A 6,170-nucleotide genomic window follows, 5' to 3' on the forward strand; every position below is an offset into this window, starting at 1 on the left:
GTCCCTTTCCACCTCGTCCATTCTGGGATTATGTAATATCACCTATTACTGTTTTAGAAAATTATACTGGAAAGCAAGAGTCTGCACAAATGCTATCTATGTGTTTTCCTGATAATCCCACTGACTCTGAAGGGTCTCAGAGTACAATAAAACCTCTACATGAATAAATCTGCTGCATCTTTTTTGCATTTCTAACAAAATATCACCTATACTTTCACTAAAACATGACTTGAATCAAACAGAACATTTACACAAGAAATTACATTGTATAAAAAGTGAGTTGTATTTTTTTTTCTCTTTAACAGAATTGTTGGACTCTATGACACCATTGACAATAAGCACATTTAACAGCATCTACAAATATCTGTGATATTAGAATTATGGACACCTATTTTTATGATTCCACTGTGATCTGCCATTGTTACACAAGATTTTTGGTGGTGTTTTTTGTTTGCTTGTTTGTTTTTAATTTTATTCCAATTTCCTTCCTTGTTCAGTGAGAAATGTAATCAGATTTTTATACTCAATGACACAAACGTTATTTTAACAACATCAGGACAGGGGTTATAAACTAGATACTGTGACTATGTATTCTCTAGGATTCCTAACTGAATGCGTTTAGAAGTGATTTCTTGAGTTGCATTAATGTACACAATTCCCTTTCTGCAGAATGGTGCTGTATTTCTTCTCCTGCTTGCAAATAATGGCATATGAAACCTGAGGCCAAGCAATGAAATAGCAGTCTAAAAGGTTAAGGACCCTTTGATCAGGGTATTAAAGACTCTGTTCACAGATGAAATGTTGTGCTTCCAAAGTTTTATGTTAAAAGTTAATATGCTTAAGATAATCAATCTCAGCTGCACTAGACCTTCAGTAATTTTGTTTCTATCATCAAACAAGCCTTGTGGGGTTGAATATAGTGGTAGTTCATAATGAAGCACTTCATATAGAAGCAGCTGTCTCCTCACCTGTTTCACAGCCCATCTAGAGGCCTGGAGAAATTCTTCAATTTAGCAAGCAAACTTAAGTCATTATTAGAAATGACAGGGAAACCTGATGAAATTGTACTTTCAATTGGAAAACAAAATTGCAATCAGACCAACATGATTTCCTCATGGTCTGACCATGCTAATGCCAAGTCGAGACATGGGCAAATGTATTTAAAAGTCATAATGGAGTATTACCATGCAATCTCTTTTTACCGGCCCTTATTAATATAAAACTTCAATTTGCATGTAAATGTGGTCAACTTTCATATCATCAAAATACATGAAGCCTGGGAAAGTAATGAATTGAAGTTTGATGCAGCAATTACTGACGTTTATAAAGAATTTTAAAGAGGTCATTCTAGCCTTAGCTGAGAAAATGAGGAAATCAACAGGGAATATTGTCAATATAGCAACAGTGGGAGTTGGAGTCAGTCCCAGGTGTTAGAAGGCCAGATGATGATTAATAGAGAGGGAGTATGAAGCCTTTCACCCAGAAGGACTGGGCTGGACCTGGGGCTCAATAGCAGAGCTCTCATGAAAAGGTTCTTGCTGGGTTCCCACTTTAGCTGCCTCAAAATGTGTTCCATAGGGAATAAAGTAGCAAGTGTTTATGAGACAGAGCAGTGCTGAAGGTTTAATTGGGCTCCACATCCTTTCAGCTCCCTTCAGTAGTTGATATGCAGTTTAACCTTTTTTTCCCCACCTCAGATACCCCAGTGCCACTGGGATTTTTATAAGGCACTAACTTGATAGCTTGGAAAAACACTGGCTTCTTTGCTAAATTGAGTTAAACTACCTCATTTTGTAATAATGACAATTTGTACATCTCTTCACAAACAAAACAAACAAACAAAAGCCTACAAAATATTTCAATCTTCCTTAAATATTTTTAAAATATAAAAAACAGAGTTGTTGTTGTTTTTTCTGCTTTTTTTCTGTTCACAGAAAAATTTCAGATGGAGAAAAGATATAAATAAGTAAAAAACTCAATTCAGAAATGAGAATAGAACTATGCAGTTCTTGTACCTCTTTTAAAAGCAGAGCTCACTTTTATAAGGAAAAAGTCCAAAGAGTGGACCTGGTCCTGTGGTATGAAGGGGTCAGAACAATGAGGAACTGTATTTTGATAGACAACACATTAATGATTGGACTGGTGGATTCTGCAACTCTGTGCACTTTGATGTAATTGCTTACACAAGTCTGAAATAAATGAAACATTTGCAAGAGGCTGACTTCCAAAACCAGTAGTTCTTTATACACACCCAACAAAGGTGTCAGCAATTACACAGAAAGCTCAATAAAGCAAATGATCAGGCCCAAAGTTTTTATTGCTGGCTCAGGCTGACACATGTTGTGTCAGGTTACAGCAAGCTGATTTTAGCATGCTGTGGCTTAGTTTTCCTATCTACAAGTAGAAATCTATAATTTGTTTGTATTCATAAGATTAGGGATTTAATCAATAAAAACCTAAGTGCTTTGGGATCTTCGGATGGAAAGTAATAAATATGTTTCTAATTTCTTTGTGTTTTTATATTATTATTATTATTATTTCTTCATATTCTAATTAGAAGCAAACCATATAGCTGGTAAACTGTTTCTCCTGCACAAAGAAAATCAAGGTCATTGGTATGGATCAAATAAAAATAAATAATGGAATAAAAATCAATTTATGTGCCAAGTAAGATTAATTTGAGTTCTCTTAATTCCTTCTACTCCTATTTTATCCTTTTGTTTTCAAAACTTATTTTTCAGTTACACTATTTCAAATGAATCTCCAGATTAGTTAAACATTTTAGATTACATTAATTAAACTAAGAAGATAAACAATTACACCCAAGATGTGTTGGGTGCTACTCTATTCTGATATGTACAGAAAAAGCTTCAATGAAATTTAAAAACAGTAAGCAAACAATCTGACCAGCAGTTTGAAATGTTATTATGAGAAGTATTTATTATGGTATCTTCCATTTTCCACATGCATTCCACAGAAATCAATTTTTAGTTCCGTAGATCAAGTAAATGTTTGAAAATGTTCACTGACAAACTGAAATTCTCAGAGAAGAGCATCTTTTCCAGGTTTGTAGACAGACTATTTTCCCAAGGGATGGCATGGTAAATCAATGTTTATATACCTTGAGACTCCCTGGTCTAAACATTTGTAACTCTTACTAATCTGTATGGTGAGTGATAAAGGGACTGCTGTTATTACAAAAGGAAGGCTGAAAAACATTGAAGAGGCAACAGTTATGGTCTGCTACAATATTATAATTTCCTAATCACTTTCCTGATATGTTTACAGGATCCAAACTTTATTTGGGGAAGGGTATAATTTTTCAGTAGGCCTGAAAACAAGAATAAATAATGAAGAAAAGTAAAAATATCAACAAGAGTATAGGGAAGGTATTATTTCTATCCTGAATCTTTACATAAACTTTAGAATTTATTTTATTATTTTGTGAATGAAGGGTTTCTAAAAGAATGTTTCTAATTATGTTTCTAAAAGAATGAACAATCATTATTAATGATTTGTTTGTATCCTTTGTTTTAAGGATAAGAGTACAGTTTTATAATTGTATGTTTTAACTCTTGAAAAGCAAGTAGATAAGGTAGTAAAGATCATGCCTACCAGAAGTCTGAATCACTAACTCATATTAGGCATCTAATAAGCTAGTCTGGTGGACAAAATGAGTTCTGGAAAGATAGAAAAATGGACATATATATGTTTCCTTTATCTGGCAAGATATTTCAGCAAAAACATTATTGCACATATAAACATATTTTCAAGAAGTAACAGTAGTATGGGGAAAAATTGCCAGACATTAAAAGAGATTTTCTACATTTAGAGAATGTTCCTTCCAAATGGACTCATTGACAGACCACAACTTCCACAGATAACAAAAGTCATTAAAAATTTATATATAAAATGTAGGAAATAGCACCTAGGAATCAAACACTTAGGAAAGCCATAACTTTTTGACAAAAGCACTGATTCCACATCAGAGGAAAAACTGCATTAATTCCATAGAAATAATTTAGAAAAAAAGTCCTTAACACTAACTCTTTCAGTCTACAAAGCTGCTCTTAAAAATCCTCAGTGAATGCCAAGCAACGTACCACCAGAGATACTAGGGTTGTTATCTCCTTAGTTAGAAAATAATCTAAGTCATATTTCACATTTCCCAAAACAACACTTGCCACTGGTTCTTGTAGACCACGACTGTATCTCTAGTTGTAAATGGGTCACTTAACAAAAGAAATATTCTGGAGCCATAAAATGACAAGAGGAAATACAGCGATAGGAAATTATGGTGGGAAGATGCAGACAGAAGTTTTTAGTCATGGATCAAGTTATTTATTCATTCATATATTCAGTCAATAGACAGGAATGGAACTAAACCCAGTTAAAGGGGACCAGAAATGTATGTATACCTTACCCATTACCCTAGCCTGTATAAATGATCTCAACATAATCCACCTGACTAAAGTATGATTTGGTTATAACTAACCTTCTTGTTTTATTAGGGATATTAGGAAGAACTAAGTACCTCCCATTCCCTCTCTGTTCATTTTTAAATCACAAGAGAATTTAGGTCCCTCAATATTCATAGCCTATCCATTTGATTACAGTCCATCTGAGCATACAAAGAAAATGCTTCCAGAATACAAAAAGAACATTAAAACAATGAGGAAAAGGCTGTTGACATAGTTTACCTAGACTTCAGCAAGGCCTTTGACATGGTCTCCCACAGTATTCACATGGAGAAGCTGGCAGCTCATGGCTTGGACAGGTACACGCTTTGCTGGGTGAAAAACTGGTCGGATGGTCAGGCCTGGAGATTAGTGGTGAATGGAGTGAAATCCACCTGGCAAAGGGTCACAAGTGTTGTTTCCCAGGGGCTGGTGTTGGGGTCCATCCTCTTTAATATCTTTATTGATGGTTTGGATGAGGGAATTGAGTGCACCCTCAGTAAGTGGGCAGAGTTCACGGGGATGAGGTTCAGCGTGGCTCAGTGCAAGGTCCTGCACTTTGGTCACAACAACCCCATGCAATGCTACAGATTTGGAATAGAGTGGCTGGAAAACTGTGCAGAAGAAAAGGATCTGGTGATGCTGTGTGATGCTCACCTGAACATGAGCTGGCAGTATGCCCAGGTGGCCAAGAAGTCCAGCGGCATCCTGGCTTGTACCACGAATAGTGTAGCCAGCAGGACCAGGGAGGTGATCGTCACCCTGCACTCTGCTCTAATGAGGCTGCACTTCGAGTACTGTGTCCAGTTTTCAGCCCCTCACTATAAGAAGAATGTTGAGGCTCTGGAGCATATCCAGAGAAGTGCCATGAAGCTGGTGAAAGTCCTGGAGCACAAGTCCTGTGAGGAGCAGCTGAGACCTTATTGCTCTCTCCAACTACCTGAAAGGAAGTTGTGGGGAGCTGGGGATCAACCTCTTCTCACAGGTAGCTATTGATAGGACAAGAGGGAATGGCCTCAGGTTGCACTAGGGGAGGTTTGGGTTGGAAATTAGGAGGCGTTTCTTCTCAGAAAATGTAGTCAAACATTGGAACAGACTGCTCAGGGAGGTGGTGGCGTCACCGTCCCTGGGGCTGTTCAAGGAAACAATGGATGTGGTGCTTAGAGACATGGTTTAAGGGGTGATATTGGTAGTAGGGTCATGGTTGGACCAGATATCTTACAGGTTTCTTCCAATCTTAATGATCCTATGATTCGAATTTTGTCTCCATCGCAGAACATTCTTAGGACTTATCTAAACAAGTGTCTTTGGGAATTTCCCATTGCCCAAAAACCACTATGTTAGATAAAGTTGTTTGAAACCCTCCCTGAGATTCAGACTCCTAACTATCTGTAATTCAGAAAACAGAGTTATACAGATGAAGATGATCTCCCATAGTCCAGCAGCACAAAAAGCTCAAATAGTCCAAATATTTTGAGGCAATGTATATAACTATATCTCCAAAGTTGTAGAGGAAAATTTTCATCACAAGATGGAGAAGAAAACCAAAAATAGTTATTACTCAGGCCCACCAGCAGATGATATATTTGTTTCTAATGATATATAGAGTTTATCTTAATCATCTGTCCTAAGTGCCATCACAAGAAAAAATAAAAATGAAGGGCACTAGAAGGAGGAATTTTGTTATAAACACATACATACACACAAACAAAA

This window comes from Oxyura jamaicensis, chromosome 2, assembly GCF_011077185.1.
Source record: "Oxyura jamaicensis isolate SHBP4307 breed ruddy duck chromosome 2, BPBGC_Ojam_1.0, whole genome shotgun sequence".
Lineage (NCBI taxonomy): Eukaryota > Metazoa > Chordata > Aves > Anseriformes > Anatidae > Oxyura > Oxyura jamaicensis.